General features: G+C 39.2%; 2 long non-coding RNA genes and 1 other non-coding gene across 4 annotated transcripts in view; 1 reads left to right on the forward strand and 2 right to left on the reverse strand.

Annotated features, from left to right (window-relative positions):
• Positions 1 to 17,323, forward strand: part of LOC112485764 — a 57,855-nt gene that overhangs the window by 10,391 nt on the left and 30,141 nt on the right. The window contains exon 4 of one of the 2 annotated variants that reach the window (XR_003048532.1): positions 10,759 to 10,995. The exons of the other annotated variant lie outside the window; for it this stretch is intronic. This is a non-coding gene — a long non-coding RNA (uncharacterized LOC112485764). Of the gene's footprint in view, positions 1 to 10,758; positions 10,996 to 17,323 lie in introns of those variants that run through there. 2 annotated transcript variants of the gene reach the window in all.
• The window catches only part of LOC112485765, a 30,503-nt gene continuing 15,532 nt past the window's right edge, over positions 2,353 to 17,323 (reverse strand). The window contains exon 2 of the long non-coding RNA XR_003048533.1: positions 2,353 to 2,612. This is a non-coding gene — a long non-coding RNA (uncharacterized LOC112485765). The remainder of the gene's footprint in view (positions 2,613 to 17,323) is intronic.
• Positions 13,107 to 13,225, reverse strand: LOC112485790. Its single transcript, XR_003048575.1, has one exon. It is a non-coding gene; the product is annotated as a 5S ribosomal RNA (ribosomal RNA).

Below are 17,323 nucleotides of genomic sequence, written 5' to 3' on the forward strand. Positions count from 1 at the left end.
TTGTCAGTTACTCTCCATTCCGCTTCCTTCCTCCAGCCCCTGTCAGACAACAATCTAATTTCTGTCTCTATTACTTTATTTAGTTTGGACATTTCATAGAAACAAAATTATACAATATGTATCTTCTTTGTGCCTGGCTTCTTTTAACTAGCACATTTTCAGGGTTTATCCATACTGTAGCATGTATCAGTACCGCATTCCTTTTTGTAGCTAAAGAGTATTCTTTTGAACAGATATACCACTTTTGTTTATTCATCAGTTGATGAACATTTGGATTGTTTTCATTTCTTGGATAGTATGAATAACATCACTATGAACATTTACATACAAGTTTTCGTCTGGACATGTTTGCAATTCTCTTGGTATATACCTATGAGTAGAATTGCTGGGTCATGTGTTAACTCTATGTTTAGCTTTTTAATGCACTGCCAAACTGCTTTCCAAAAGTGGCTGCATGGTTTTGCATTCCTATCAGCAATGTATGAGGGTTCCAAGTTTTCCACATCCTTGCCAACACTTGTTATTTTCCATGTTTTCAATTATAGCCATAGTAGTGAGTTGTGAAATGGCTTTTCATTGTGGTTTTGATTTACATCTCTTTAACCGCTAATGGCATTGGGTATGTTTTTGAATTTTATATATCTATTTATATATCTTCTATTTATATATCTTCTTTGGAGAAATGTCTATTCAAATTCTTTGCTCATTTTTAATTGGATTATTTGTCTTTATATTGTTGAGTATGACAGATCTTTATATATTTTTGATACTAGATCCTTATTAGATAAATGACTTACAAATATTTTCTCTCATTTTATGAGTCGCCTTTTCACTTTCTTGGTAGTATCCAGATTTTTTTTTTTCTTTTTGAACCATGGAATACCAAGTTTCAAAAAAAAAAATTAAAAACTGTTTTACTGATATGCTAGTGCCTTCTTTTCTTCAGCCTTCCCTGGGTAAATTTGGCAAACCCAAACCAAAGCTTACACAGTGACACACTGTGTATTGTATTGGTAATCCTGAGCTGGTCATTTATTCATCAACACATTGACTTGGGGAATATAGAATCACTGCTTCTAGCTGACAGCAATTGAAGAATGGTTAGTAAGGGAAAACAAGTAGCACTTTAGGTAAACTTGTGTCACATGCATGCACATTGCTCCTGTGTGTGTGCATGTGTGTGCCTGCTTGCCCACGTACATTTAGATTCAGAGCTATTAGGTCAGTTGGTAAAATGACTAATGGTCTTCCCTGGGAAGGTGACCACTATTGTCTACATGTGGATGATTGCCTTGGGGTTTAATTATTTTTTTTCGATTCACTACATTGTGTAAGTAGGAGAGAAAATAGAGTTGATCCTTTCATGTCCCTTTGAAGAGATTGAGAAATTCCCTTTGTGCACCTCTGATTTCCTCATCCAGCCTCTCATCTCAATCCCTTCCTCAAACCCCCACCCTATGGACCACTGAGTCTCAATAATTTGGCCAACTCAGCATCTCCCCACCTAACCATACTTTCCTTCTGTTGCTATAACCGCTCCCCTGGTTTAGGCCTTCATCATCAGCTGCACCTCAACTTATCTCCTTGCTGAAATCCTTCAATATTCCACTCTGACCTTTGCATTCATGGCTACTCTAGTGTCCTTCCAAAAGCCTGCATCTTGTCATTTACACTCTGAGAACCCAACGAAAGTATTTAGGTCTTTTCATCTTTATGAATATTTGTCCTCAGTAAAGTTGGTTGAAAGAAAATGTAAATAAGCATGTCGCTTCTTTGCACAAAAAGCTTCACTGGCTCCCCACAACCTTTTGCCTGATGTCTGAAAAACTTGGCATGGCATCCAAAGTGCCTTCTGAATCTTGCCATAATCAACATTTCCTGCTCCATTCCCCACCAATCTCTTTTTCTCTCATACCTTGTCATCACCTACAACACACAGCTGCCCTGCATTATTCTGTTTCTTGTCACCACCTACGTCTCCATGTCTCTGGGTTTTTATTCACCTAATCTCTCTTCCAAGAATGTTCTTGATTCATTTTTTAAGCTAATAGGGATTCTTCTTATCCTTCCAGGCACAGCTCCAGCCTCTCTCTTCTCTGCTGACTTCTCTGCATACTGCTTGGGTCCCTGCCTTTTTGTTCCTGCTACAGTTTGTCCACTCCTCTCACAAAGACTACCCTCCTCCTGGCTTCTTCCTGAAGAGTGAGATTTTGCCTAATTTGAACCTCTCCCCTTAGAGCCTGGCTAATAACTGATGTTCAATAAACATTTGTTAAATCAAGCAAAACTTTCAAGTGCAAGCTTATTTTTTGATTATATCACCCAGGAAGGAAAACGAGGAGAGGAAGTGAGTATAGATTCCATAGATTTATGTTCTATTGATTACCCAGGATTTTTAGATATTTCAAATGCCACCAAGCTGAAACCACTGCTTCATGAGGCTCTTGTGCTGTCCCCTTTCTTTCTCCTTTTCCCTCCTCGTCTCCGGCTTGCTGCCCTCTCCTCTACATGGCCAGTAGGTATGGGATCAGCCTCTTTTCTCTTCTGGCTTGTCTGATGGTCCCACAAAGAAGGGGGAAGGTGACCCTCCCTGGCATTGTTTTCATGGTGACCTGGAATGTAACAGACAGTTGTCCAGTTGCAGCAGGAGAACAAAGCAGGTACTAAGGGCCCCTTTTCTTTCGTGTTCTGTAGTAAATTTCATGTATGATATTGTAAGCGGAGATAACTCAGAGCAGGGGGTTCCTCCTCAGGAATTCAGAACACTACTCTAGCTCTTCATCTTTTGCCTATGGTCTCTGACAGTTGCTCACTGCTCCCCAGAACTATATTGCCCTTGGAATAAAATCTAGGTTTCAGCCAAAGGTCATGAAGCAAGATTATAAAACTCTGACACATCAAACTCCAACCTGGTGATGTAATTCATTAGCAAGGACACCATAAGAATGTTAAACCTAGATAGCACCTGCACTTAGCACAGGATTCTGGGGGCTGGCTGTCTCTTTCTTGCGCATAGTGATGACCATTTGTGTCCTTATGTGAGGGTGTGGCATCTGCCCTCCTTAGGCCCTATTACCTTATTGCCTGGCCACTTGGCCCTTCTTTCCTATAACTTCTTTCCTATAACTTCTTATAACTGCCGTATGTAGACTAGACTAACTAAATCCTGTTGGCCAGCTTTGAAAACAGATCTCTGTGTCCATCCTTCCTGTTCCTGCACATCCTTCCTGAGCTTCCTCCCTCTGCCCACCCTCCCCTACACTTAGAGGGCTAGCCCAGCACTTAGCGCCTACCTACACTGTCCAACATGGTATGCACAAGCTATGGGTAATTATTTAAATTGAAATTAATTAAAATGAAATGAAATTAAAAATTTATACTAACCACATCCCAAGTGCTCGAGAGCCACCTGTGGCTAATGGCTACCCATTGATCAGTGCAGATTTAGAACATTTTCATCATCACAGAAAGTTCTGTTTGAATACACTGCCACTTTGAGCAGCGTTTGTCTTTCTGGGACTTGTTCATTGAATTTTATATGAGTAAATGAATTTTCATTGCAGTTTTTTTTGTTCATCATTAGTTTCTTCAGAGTATCTTTTCCTATACTGGGACTTGGTTTCACCAGCATGGGTCTGCTAATGGAGACCACATGGTGTCTATTTTGTGCCAGGTACCATGCCAGGCACTTTCTTTATGCAACTCCTGATTCTCACAATCACCTTGGGGGGTAAGTGACTTTTATTTCTATTTACAGATACAGAAACTAAAGCTTAGAGAGGTAAAATAATCTCAAGACTACACAGCTAGTCAGGAGCTGGGATTAAAACTCTGGTCTGCCTGGCTCTAAAGCCTTCTCTAGTAGAGTATACCTCAGTGTTCTCTTCAGCGTGAAAGGTCGTTTGAGATGAGGACTTACCAGAGCTCAGACATGTGGGCTTGGGAGAGTTAGTACGCAATCATTGTTCTCAAAGGCCTTTCTGTCTATTTGGACGACAAATAACCTCAATGTTACTGTCATCACATTGCAAATGTTTGTACAAAACTTTATGATTTAAAATGAGCATTCTCATAATATCAATATCCCAGGAGGTATTCTAGAACTGGGCTTATTAAGAGAAATAGAGGTATATGAGAATGGATGGTGGAAATGCTGTAGAAGAAGCAATTAAACTGTGATTGACTGGCAGACACAGAGCAGGTGTCCCAGGAGCAGAGTCTCGATGGATGAGGAGGATTTCTACAGGTGGAAGGGTGCCCTGGGCAGGAACAGCCACACAATGAGTATTAGACACCCAAACTGCATCCTCAGCCCCTTCTGATTCATCCTTCTGCCTGCAGCCAGAGTGAGCTTTCTAAAACACAAGACCGTCACGTCCTAGCTTAAAACATTTCTGTGGCTCCCACTGCCCTAGTCCAAAGTCCCTGGGATGGTTTGGGAGGCTGCACCTTTGGGATGCAGTGTCGTGCTCACTGTTCTTATCTCTTTCTCATCTCACACATACAAGTGGCTTGTTTCTTTTAGGCACACTAAGCCTTCTCACCTTAAGCTTTTATTCAGATTGTCTTTCTCGACACTAGAGTGTCCTTCCTTTCAATACCCTTCTGCTTTTCTGGCCAATGTTTCTTTAGTTTTTCAGGATTTAGTTAGCTGCCTCCTTAGTGTTCTATGGGTGCCTTGTGCTTGCCTCTATTATAACTGCCACCCCCTCCATTTTTGTGACTCCCTGCATCACCTCAGATAATAAACGACTTGAGGGTAAGGACTGTGTTGCGTTCATTATGTACAGAGCACTTAGCACATAGCAAGTGATCAATAAATATCTGATGAATGAATAAATGAAGCTGTTCCCACTTACGTGCCCTTAGTGAGAACTCTGTGTTTCCTGGTAACTATATAAGAAAGACCCTAAAGTAACCAATATGTCGAAAATGCATCACTCATGGGATTTAACTAGAAATCAATTTTATTTGGGTCTTCCAGTCTCTTTATACATTTGTCCATTAGGCCTAGTTCTTATTTTTTTTGCTCCTGGATGAAAACATGGGCAGGTCCATGACTTTTCTAGTTATCTTTAGGTTATACAAACCGTCTCAATTTCTAATTTAAAAAATTGGCAACCAAGCCCTAGCTTCCCCAATGACTTGCTGATTTGGTCCCCTCCATTTAATTCTCCATTACTCTCTATGATGAGTCCCCATTATCTTTCGTCTGGAGTGGGGCAGTAGCCTTAGCTGGCTTCCAAGTTTGTCTCTCTGCCTTTTGAAAGCACAGATGAAGTCGTTGTTTTTGTTTGTTTGTTTTTATTTTTTTTGCTTTTTTCCATAGAAGTTTTCGTTGGCTTCCAATTGTCTGCTGAGACTAATGTAAATTCTTAGTCTGGCATTTAAGATTCTCCATGATCTAACTCTAGCCCATTATTTCAGTCTTATCTTCTACCAACCTTATAATATCTATGCTGCCACCAAATTTCTGTGCTTCCCAAACATGCCTTTACTCGTGCTATTCCATCAGCCTGGATACCTTGACCCTGTGTTTTGCTTATCAGGATTGACTCTTTAATCCAGGATGTGGTTAATACATCCAAAAGCACAACTGTTCATTATAGATGAAAACAAGAAAATGCCCAAATCCATCTTTTGGAGGCCTTCCCCAGCTTCCTAGTTGGAATTACTGTTATTTCTCAGTAATCTTGTAGCTGCATTAGGCTTTAAACAAGCCCAATGCATGAGATGAGGGACAAATGCAGGACATAGATGATGATAACTGGCTAAGGAAGTCTCCATTTCCTCTTATTGAACCCCACAGATAGTCTGAACCCCTGGGTTCCCGTAACAGCATGTAGTTGAGGATGTGTCCCTGACAACATGATGGTCTGCTGGACCCAGAAAAACTGAAAATTAAGAATTCAGCTCCAGGTCTGTACCTAATAAATGAAGTGAAGGGCACTCTGAAGGTCAGCAGTTTAGTAGCCTGGGAAAGGGGCTTGCCGAACACCTTACTCTGTTTCCTGACTTAATGTCTTTAGCTCATTTTAGGGTGATGAAACTCTGTAACACAACTGTGTGCCAAGATGGCTTCCAAGATGTAGTGTTGGAAGGAAGGGGGAATGTAATGTAGTAGATAGTCTGGTTCGACATAATAGATTGTCCCAGTTTGCACAAGCTTCTTTATGAGGCTCCAGGAGCAGCAAGTGCCATCCATCATCAGGTTGCACAGCACCCACTTCATTCCATGTTTTGCTTTACAATATCAATTCTGTATGGAGTAGATGCCCCATTAGACTTTTTGTTCCTCAAGGATAGGTCCCTGTAGGGTCTACTTTGGTGTTCACACAGAGAATGCTTTTTTACACTCACTTTTGGTGCTTGTTTATTGAAAGGTGGCTGCTTTCTTTGTTTCGGCTTCCCTGCTGTTGGTGGTTGGTTCAGTCAGCTGTCTGAAGCTGACACCTAATTAGGATAAGGCTGCAAATTTAAGCCAGGTGTGAATAGATTGGCATCATGTTGTTATTTAACCATTCAGGCAAAAGTTTAGTTGGCAATAAGTGATTAAATAGGGACAGAGGAATGGAGATATTGAGCTATGTTAAGTATGATTTTGCATTCAGGGATTGGATGGTCAGTTATGGGAAATGCAGGTGTATAAATAGAATTTACTATGCTACAACATGTGTCTTTATAATACCGTTTAGCTCATATACTGTAGGGGGTGGGGGAAGAATGGTATCTGTATAATGTTCAAGTCATATTGGTTCATATATAATTTTCCTAGGCAAGGGGAGCTGTATTGGTGGTAGTAGAATTATAACTATAGTTGCAAATAAAAAGTCCTTAGCTTTGTTGCTCTGTTAGAAGAAGCTCCCTCAACATATTTTAGGAAAATTAAATATGAGCACTTGCTCCTGGGACTTGCTTCCTGCAACATGCACCCCAGCCTTGCATGTGTTGGAGCAGGTTACCTATTCTCCTGTACCCATCTTAATGACAGTGTAACTACATAGTCTTTGTGCCTATAAGTTAACCTTTCCCTCTCGTTCTGTGAATTTTTAATACCCCTTTAGTTGATACAATGCTTTGCACATGTGATGTCGTTGATAAATAAATGGTAAATGAAAGACTAGGCTCCGAACTTCTGGATCCAGAACTACTGCATCTCAGGTAAGAGGTCCTTACCAGAATAATCATTATTTAAATAATTATCAGTAACATCACATTCAGTTCTTTTGATGGGCTAAACAAGAAGGCCACTGATTAGAAAATACAAGTTTGTTCTTATGTGCTAAGGGAAGGCATAGAAGAATCTGAATTTAGTTCACTCATGCCCTTTCAGCTTTATTCTTTCAGGCCTCTGGAGAGTGGTCTTCCTTGACCACTCTCTAAAACCTAGTACCCCCACAATCTCTATCTGCTACTCTATCTGGCTCAACCCATAGTTATTTTTGGTTTCTATCACTCATGGCTGAAACCAAACCTAACTGAGACAATACCTAGAGAAAATCTTGCACTTATACAAAAATATCCAAAGCACAACTGTTCATTATAGTTAAAAACAAGAAAATGCCCAAAGCACAACTGTTCATTATAGATAAAAACAAGAAAATGCTAAAGTTCCCTTCTAATAAAAAATGGAAATTTACTAATTCAGCACATATTTATTAAGTGCCTGCTATATGTTTTTACACTGTTCTTGGAACTGCAGATGCCAGTGTAAATAATCTAAACAGGTACAAAGAATCTAAAGTGCTTGATATGGTGTCTTGAATGTAATAAGCACCAATAACAGTTATATTACTATTAATATTGCTGCTATATGTTTAGCCTGAAAGCTTGAAAGGTCTGAAACAGTTTAGCATCAAAATCTCCTTGAGGCAGCCTCTCTCACCTTTGAGGGTTATCTCTATAATAGTATGTTAGTCAGATTAAGTTTGTTTAATTCTACAAAATCAAGCCCCCCCTGTCCCCCAGAATTTTAGTGGCTTTAAACAAGAGTCTATTTCTTATTCATATCCATTCTTCTTTGGATCTAGGCTGCTTTTTAATGCAATTGTCCTCCATGAGTATGCTCAGAATTTCAGGCATTTTGTGTTTGTGGCATTTAAAGTCAAGATTTGCTCCCACAATCACCACTGCAGGGGAAGCATAGCTTGAGAGTCTTCACTCATATTTGGTTGACTAATGCAAGTTATATGGCTCATTCTAACTTCAAAGGAGTGGGAGAAAGGCAATTGTCTTGTGGGTCTGGAAGGAGTGGGTACCAAATACCTATGAATAGTGGCAGAGTCATAGGTAGTACAATTAAAGAGACACTGTGATGTCTCATGTGCCACTTCCACCTCTGTTTAAGCACCGAGCCATCCTACAAGGAAGTTATTATTTCATTTCTCCAGATGAGGAAGTATATCATGCTTGCCTAAGATTGCTTTTGCTGTAAGGGGCTGAGAAAGAATTCAAGTCCTATGCTTCACAATAGTAATGCTTTATTGAACCTTTCACATACCACATAGAGAAGCGAATCGTGAATATAATTCATGCTCTGCTTTTAAGCTCCCAAACATTAACAATAATAAGAGGCATATATCTTATGCTTGGAGATGTTTATTATTTAGAGCAATCATCGTCAGCTCCTACTGGCGACTCCACACGTATTGCGTATTTCATTCTATAGAGGAACATTATTTAACTGGTTTATCCAAGCCTCACCGCCAATTTCTCCTTAAATGCTGAGAATTGCAATGTGCTTTAATAACATCCAGGGTATTTCCCTCCTGGTTCAACTATTCACTAATGGACAACCATTAATAGGTGTGGTAGGTTGAATAATGGCCCCCAAAGGATAGCAATATCCTAATTGCTGGAGACCTACAAATATGTTGCTCACATGGGGGAAAAAAAAAAGAACACACTGCAGATGTAATTAAGGGCCTTGACTTGAGAAGATTATCTTGGATTATCTGGGAAGGTCCAATGTAATCACAAGAGTCCTTATAAGAGGGAAGTAGGAGGGTCATAGTGAGAAAATGAAGATGTAATTAATGACAGAAACAGAGGTTGGAGTAATGTATTCTGGAAACTAAGAAAAGGTTCATGAGCCAAGGAATGTAGGCAGACTTTGAAGCTAGAAAAGTCAAGGAAATGAATTCTCTCCTGGAACCTCCTGAAGGTTCAGACTTCAAACCTCCAAAACTGTCAGCCATTTGTGTTATTTTTAGCTACTAAGTTTGTGGTCATTTAATATAGCAGCAAATAGGAAACCAACACTGCAGGCAAACAGAAGTGCAGCACGCTGCATTTCTGCAATAGGAGATCACTTAGTTCTTTTCCCATACTGGTCTTTAAAACTTCCTTATTGGTTTCTTTTCATGACTGATGTTCTCTCCTCTCTACTTCTTATTACCTATCAAAACACAGAACTTGGGGATAAAAAGTATTTTTGACCAATGTTAGAAATAACTGTGAGATGCCTCCTCTAATATATTTAGAAGAAGATAGGGTATAGATTTTAAATTAGAAGAAAAAGCAAGATAGAAAAGAAGTCACACTGGCTTGGGAATCAGATAGATTTGATCTTGAGCACAAGCACCACCAGCTAATGTCAGTGTGCACGTGGGTGCTATAAACTGAATGTTTGTGTCTCCTTGCTCTGAACTCATATGTTAAAGCTCTAATCCCTAGTGTGATGGTAGAGCCACTGGGAAGTAATTGGGGTTAGATTTGTCATGAGGGTGGGACCTTCATGATGATATAACTGTCTTTATAAAAAGAGTAAGAAGAGACATGAACTCTCTTTCTCTCTGCTCTGTGAGGATAAAGTGGGAAGGCAGCCATCTGCAAACCAGGAAGAGGGTTTTCACTAGACACCAAATCTGCAGGTGCCTAAATCTTGGACTTCCCAGACTTCAGACTGTGAGAAATAAATTGATGTTTAAGCCACCCAATCTATGATATTTTGATACAGTAGCCCAAATTAAATAAGACATGGCAAGGTAGTTAATCTGAGTATTGGGTTTTTTTAATATGTAAAATTGAAAATAGTACCTTTGTTTTCAAAAGGCTTGTGTGAGAATTAAATGTTGTATAGAGAAACTTGGCTCTCATATATGTGTGTGTGTGTGTGCGCGTGTGTGTGTGTGTGTGTGTGAATATATATATTACACAGTTTATGTTATGGGCTAAATTATGTTTCCCCTCCACTCCCTATCATCATACTCATATGTTGAAATCCTAACCCCACCACCTCAGAATGTGACTGTGTTTGAAGATAGGGTCTTGAAGAGGTAAAATGAGATCATGAGGATGGGGCCTAATTCAGTATGACTGATAGCCTTATAAAAAGAGGAGATTAGGATCCAGAAGTACAGAAGGAAGATCATGTAAAGTCAAGGAGAAGACAGCTATCTATAAGCCAAAGAGAGAGACCCCAGAAGAGACTGAACCTGCCAACACCTTAATCTTGGACTTTTAGTCTCCAAATCGTAAGAAAATTAATTTCTGTTGTTTAAGCCACCTGGCCTGTGGTGTTTTGTTATAGCAGCCTTAGCAAACCAATATACCTGGAATCTGGTAGATAAAGATTAAAATAAAATGTTGACTATTAATTGAAATTATTTTGATAGTAGACTTCAGTTCCACTACATTATAAGCATTTACTTTTGTCCTCGTCACTACTCTAAACCACTTCACCTGTGAAATTTTAAATTATGGAAATCACTTTCTCTGTTACCAGATCTAACCCTCAATCCCTTTTTTAATTGTTAGTCTTGTAGTTTGTCCTCACTGAGGACTCAACTTCTCCATAAGATGGGAAGATACGAGATGTCAACACCAGCCTGGATTTATCTTAACTACCCAATTTGGACTCGATGGTCAAGGAAACCTGTATTTTCATCATCTACTCTGTGTAACCCATCTCCTTACTCTACCCCTTGCAACTGGTCCCTAACTCTGGAGATATCCAACCATTGGCTTTCTTTGATTCTGTTCCCAGATGGTCAAATAAATACTTAAGAAAATCTTATCATCACATATCTTCACTCCATATCTGCTTAAGTGTAGACTATGCAGCAAACACTGTTCTAGGCTTAGCTTTCATGACTGTCCATTGTGACAGCTATTCTCACTTTATAGCTAAAAATAATCTCTGCTGTTTAATCCATTAAGAAGTCTATGGAAAGCCAAATGCTATTGTTTTTTGGTGCCCTAACTATGTTAGGATCAATATATCTGTGATTCTTTTGATCTTTACCTCCTTTTGTTACCTTGGGGTTATAAGATGGTTGCTAAAGCTTAAGAATTTCTTTCCGTGTTCACAGCAATAAAAAAGGAAAAACTATCACCTGACACCATCTCTTTTATTGTCTCACCAATTCAGTCCACCCTTATATATTAGGGTTTCTCTTGGCTCCATTCTTGGTTCTCTTGTATTCTTGCCACAAACGTGCACTCCATTTAGGATCTCATCCCATGGCTTCTCTGACCAGCCACACCATGCTGATGACTGAGGAATCTATTTCTGGCCTTATCCTCTTCCCTGAGCTCCAGCTTCTAATCTGCACTTGAATATCCATCAGTCCTTTCAAAGGGAACATGATCAAAAGAATGTTCTTTATCTTTTCCTTTTTACATCTGTCCTCTTCTCATATTCTTGATTAACAGCATTGCCATCTTCCCATTCTTTTACACTAGTGCCTCCAAATGTCTCTCGTCAGCTTCCTAGCTCTCTGCCTCTCCTCTACTCCTCACCAGTATCTGATAAACCACTAAATCCTGTCAGATCTCCCTCGTATAGCTGCAGTCTCCTAAAGACTCCCTATTATTCTGCTTTAGCTCAGGTCCATATCAACTTTTATCTCCCCCAAAGCCTTCCCTTGTCTTCACATGTAGTTAGGTGCTTTGTAGGGGCAGCCACAGAAGACTGGCTCAGAGTGTAGAGTTTGGGCCCAAGTTCATATTTTGGTTGTGCCACTCACCAGCCACATGACCTTGGGCAAGTTGTTTAAGCTCTTAGTACCTGAGTTTTCTCATCTGAGAATGAGGATAATGATATTGCTTACCTCTTAGAGCTATTATTGTGAATAAATAAATTAATGCATGCAAAGCATTTTGAAGAGTGCCTGGCTCAAACCCTGTGGTATTGTTATTATCATTAAAAATCACATATGTGTATTAAGTGTTTAGCATAGTGCTGAGCTCATGGGGAGAGCTCAGTAAATGTTAATTACTATTATTTTCATCTGTGCTGTTTTTCTAATTATGCATTCAGGGTCCTATTGAAGTACTTCTTGCTGTGTTTTATAATTAATCTCTTAATGTCTGTCTCCCTCACTAGACTCTGGACTTACCCCAAGCAGAACACAGACCATGTTTTAGTCATTGCTGTACATGTAGCATCCAGCACAGTGCCTCATGCAAAGCAGAACACTAACATATGTTTTCAAGTAAGTAGGAAAGACAACAGTTTGTGTAGCTCCCAATGGCATACAAGCTCCTGACAGTGTATGAGTTTTTGATGGTACGTCAGTTCCTTTGCTCTAATTTTGCCCTTCTCTTAGGCCTCAGTTATTCCCATCACTTTTGCACAAACGGCCACGTCTAACTGTGAGTGTGACTGGGATATCTGGTCTTTATATTGGGCAGTCATGGATCCAACTTAAAACTCCATTTCTTTGAAGGAGAGAAATAATATTGGCAACTAGTGGCCTCTTCCATGGATATTAAAGCTCTTCCTCTTTTTTTTTTTTCCTTTGGAGTGGAAAGGAGATGATGGAAAATAAAGGAAATGATATCATAAATACAAAAAAGAGCATAACTTTTTCAACATGTCAATGACATTAAAAAAATAGGGGAGAGGGTATTGCTCTAGATTAAAAGAAACAAGAGTCATACAACCAAATGAAATGTGTGGCTCTTTCTTAGATCCTTATTTGAATAAAACAAACATTAAAAAGACAACTGGTGAATTTGAAAACATTCTGATTTTTTTTTCTTTTCTTTCTTTTTTCGTTTCATTTCTTTTTTTTTTTTTTTAGGCGAGGCAACCCTTGGTTGACCTCACAGATTACAAGGAACTTGTCAGTTTACAATCCTTTATTTTTTAAATTTTTTTATGCCTACAGCACCTGGTCTTCCTAGGTGGTCTCCCATCCAAGTACTAACCAGGCCCAACCCTGCTTAGCTTCTGAGATCAGATGGGATCGGGCTTGTTCAGGGTGGCATGGCTGTAGACTGATATTTCAAATGTGATAACCCACTATGAGTTATGATGTCATACTTTGGATGAGGTAATGGTATTTTTCTTTTAGAGCTGTATATTTAAGTATGTAGGCATGCTTACAACACAATATCTTGGATTTGCTTTAAACTACTCCAGCAAGAAAAGGGAGTGAGGAAAGATGAAACAATCTGATAAAGCCTTGATAATTCTTGAATTACCTTACTTTGGGGTATACTAAAAATTTTTTCACAGTAAGAAAATTCAAACAAAAAAAAACTCCCAAAACTTCTCAACCCTCGACTAGCTCAACCCTGTCAATGGAAAGATTTCAGTCCAAGGATGGAGGTAATAAATGAAGACACCATTTCTTTGAAAGCTCCAGGTCCTTGCAGGGCTCAGGGAATGGCAGGTAAAATCAATACATGTGCCCTTATGACTAAGCCTCTCTCTAAATGCTCCCTGGGGGCATGGTTCTTTTTTCGGATTACAACAGCACTGACATTTTAAAAAAGAAAAATAGCCCAACAAAACACTTATCATGCTGGACGTGTTGCTGGCACACACTAAGAGAGAATCAGAAAACTCTAGCCCAGCCACTCTCCGGCAGGTGCTGCCTCCTTTTCTCCTCAGAATATGGAAATTATCTAAAATCCAGAAGAAAAATAATATCATCTGGGGGACGATTTGACCCAAGGCAGGTCACGGCTGTTGAGTTTTTGTTCCAAAAGGAATAGGTGAAAGTCATATTTACTTGTTTCTAGGGCTGCTCTGTGCTACTCCACAATCAGCCAGGGTATAAGAATAACATTTGTGGCCACTCTATCTGTTTTGTGGTGCTGGGAAGTTTCAGGGCAGGCACAGCTAAGAGGGTAACAATTTCCATGCTGAAAAGGTCACCTGTAAGTGGCTCTCAGTCTTAGCAGCAGGCCTGATTTTCTCCTGATTACAGTGTTATTGGCTTTCAGAGGAAATGAGAACCAAGAAGTACTATGCTCTCTGTGTGGCTGATAAAAAGTTTTTTATATGTGCCGTGTTAGAGATATACTATGGCACAATGTTTATGATAAATTAAGTGAATGCAGTTGCTCAGGCATATAAACCCATATATGCCCATGTGAAGCCAGTGATGTGTATACAAACATGTGCCTTAAATTAATTTCAACAAACACTTCTTGAATATCAAGTTGTGCCAGGTATTGCCCCAAACACTGAGGAGGCAGACCCGAATCTTGCCCCCAGGAAACTGAATGTCTAGGCTTACTCTTGATCTTTGAACATCAAAGCTATACAGTATTATAAAATTCAAGTTCACTTTTTCCTTGAGAGACGCTGCGCCCTGCTGCCCACCCAGTTCTGCTTATTGCCACATATTATATTCCCCACCGATATGTGTATTGGACAGGCGGTCTTGGCCAAGGTCAAAGACTCATCTGGAATAAGATTTCCCAAAGTGTCTTTAACAAAAGACCAGGCCTATGATCTGCTTCCACACACTATTCCATCTATTAGAGATCCACATTCTTCATTAGCACGTTAATGTTTCCCAGACTTTGCAATAAAGAAACCTATTTCACGTAGTGTTTCCCATACTTATCTAACCTCAGAATCTTTTTGTCAAATAATTCTTTTATTTTATTTATGTTTCATGAAACATTCTTTGGGAAATGTCAATCCAGGGGCACACGAAACCATTAGTGTTTCTAGTCTAACACTAATCTAAATTAAACGTGACTCTAGTCTAAATTAAACAGAATAGGAATGTGTCCAAGTAGGAACCACTTTTGTGATTCTTGGACTTTTGACTTACTTAAACCTAAAATCTGAGAGTCTGTAAATCTTATAAGACTTTTTTAACGGACTTCTTGTTGTTTAGCTTTTTTCAAGTTAAAGATAATCTTATGCTTGGATTACCTGAAGATCTGTCAAAATGAATCAAATGTTAGGAAGAGTGGAGAATTGTGTCAAGCAGAACCACTGTGCTGCACCATTCCTTGGGTGGGAGGGGTGGCCCTGGTGGTGGTTATTATTCATATATTCACCATGAGAATGTGCTCCCTAGATTTTTGTGACATTGACATTGTATTACACACTGCACTCACAGCCTTCCCACAGGCAGGAAATCCTCCTGCCTGTGGGAAGGCTATGAGTGCAGTGTGTAATACAATGCATCCCTGGTGTGTAATACAATATCTGGGACATAGTAGGTACTTGAAAATTAATGAATAGATGGATGAATAGTTTAGCTTCAGGTACCATGGTCATTTGCCATTTGTTCTTTGGGGAAACCAAGAAGCCAAACAATGTAAAGCAGTCTATAATTGAAAACTGGCAATCACAGGATTTATCACACCATAACTATCACTTGTAGGACTGATGTAGGACTGAAGCAGAAATCAGGCTCCCAACAGAAACATACTGGCTAAATGCACTTCTGCAGGCCAGCTCTAAAATTAACCTTAACATTTCGGATGAAGGGGTTCAATCAAGAAAGATCCTCAGAATTCGTTCCATGGAGCAAGGCTCATGACTAGTACATGGATGACATTCCAGCTAATTCTAGCTAAGAGATTAAGGAAATGGGGATTGGGTAGAGGAAGGAGGAAAGATAAAAGGCTGGAGAGACCCTGAGAGGGACCATCTGATCATTAGGACATGGATCTCTTTTCAGACTAATAAGTTCCTGCAAGTTTCAGAGGGGTAGAAAGAGAAATACAAATTGATTTTTATCTTTGAACATCTAACTCAATTTTATTTCTCCCTGTATGACTCAATTCAACTTAAATAGTTAAAGCTTAACTCCAGTTTTTCTTGGAGTTGTTAAGGAAAATAATTAAATATAAAATTTTCTGCCAGCACAGTGAATCCTAAACCATACTGTGATGCATATCACAGGCAATGTGCTAAGAAAATTGCCAAAAGAGACACAAATATCAAGTTTTTACATAGCCAGGCAAATACAATCTATTGCACATTAATTGTCTTTATTAAAAGAAAAATAAAACTTCTATCATGAGAAGCAAGAATTTACATCATAGAGCCAAGTGGTAGGTTTAAACTCCCAAAGACAGGTATCACCTCCTTGATATTCACATCTATAACACATGGCTCTCAGTCCTCCAAGGAAAGCATTCTTGGAATACAAACCAGCAAGTAGATTATTTAGCTTTTCAGAAGATTTACATACATCTCGACGAGACAGAGAAAGCATTTATGATATCAAGTTTTCTAAAGAAAATGTTAAATTGAAAGGAGGAAATTTCTCTTTTTCTGTTGGCTAGAGGACGATTTATTAATTTAAAATTTTTCGCATTTTATTTTATTGTATTATTAGTTTCAAGGATACAGTACTTTGTTTAGACATTTATACAGTTTATGAAACAATCCCCCTGATTGCTCTATCACCTCTCTGACTCTACACATAGCCATTACATTACTGCTGACTACATTCCTTATGCCATGCTCCCCATTCCTGTGACCATCTATCAACTACTAATTTGTACTTCTTTAATTTGATTTAAAAAATTGTTATTTACCCTTACAGAATTTCTGCTCTTGGATTGTTTCACAATTCCAAGATTTTTCAGGGTGCTATATTAATTTCTTAGGGCTGCTTTAACAAAGCGCCACAAACTGGGTGACTTACGACAAAAGAAATTCACTCACAGTTCTGGAGACCAGAAGTCCAAAACCAAGACCTTGGCATGGCCATACTCTCTCTGAAGTTTCCAAGGAAGGATTCTCCCTTGCTTCTACCAGTTCTAGGGAGCCCCAAGTGTTCTTTTGCTTGTGGCAGCATAACTCCAGTTTCCATCTCTGTCTTCGCATGGCCATCTTCCCTCTGTATTTCTTTTCCTCTTATAAGGACACTAGCTGTATTGGATTGGGGCCCACCATTATCCAGTATGACCTTGTTTTAACTTGACTATATCTGTAAAGACCCTATTTACAAATAAGGTCACATTCATAGGTACTGGAGATTAGGACTTCAATATATCTTCTAAGGCACACGATTCAACCCATAACAGGCATACGATATGTATGTTTAACAAGGGCTGAGAAGTGTGGAATGGTGTCCTGTCCTAAAAAGCCACTGAAAAATTGTCACTGCCC

This window comes from Pteropus alecto, unplaced genomic scaffold (assembly GCF_000325575.1).
Source record: "Pteropus alecto unplaced genomic scaffold, ASM32557v1 scaffold25, whole genome shotgun sequence".
Classification (NCBI taxonomy): domain Eukaryota; kingdom Metazoa; phylum Chordata; class Mammalia; order Chiroptera; family Pteropodidae; genus Pteropus; species Pteropus alecto.